We start from the raw sequence: 241 nt of genomic DNA, 5'->3' as shown, positions 1-241 counted from the left end.
AAAGGGGGGGGGATATTCTTCATATTTTAATTCTTTTGATTGCTTAATCAGTTTCATTAATTTATTTTATAAAACAAATGAACTATACGTAACTGAAAGAAATAATACTATATTCAATATTCAAATTAGTAAATTAGATAAATTAATAAATTAAATTTTGTGTACATTCAATTATTTTGTATTTAGTATTAAAGATAAATTTGTTATTTGTTATTAGTTTAAATTTGTTATTTTGTTTAGC

Source organism: Arachis ipaensis, chromosome B02 (assembly GCF_000816755.2).
Source record: "Arachis ipaensis cultivar K30076 chromosome B02, Araip1.1, whole genome shotgun sequence".
In the NCBI taxonomy this organism is placed as follows: Eukaryota; Viridiplantae; Streptophyta; class Magnoliopsida; order Fabales; family Fabaceae; genus Arachis; species Arachis ipaensis.
Note: the sequence above shows the minus strand (reverse complement) of the source record.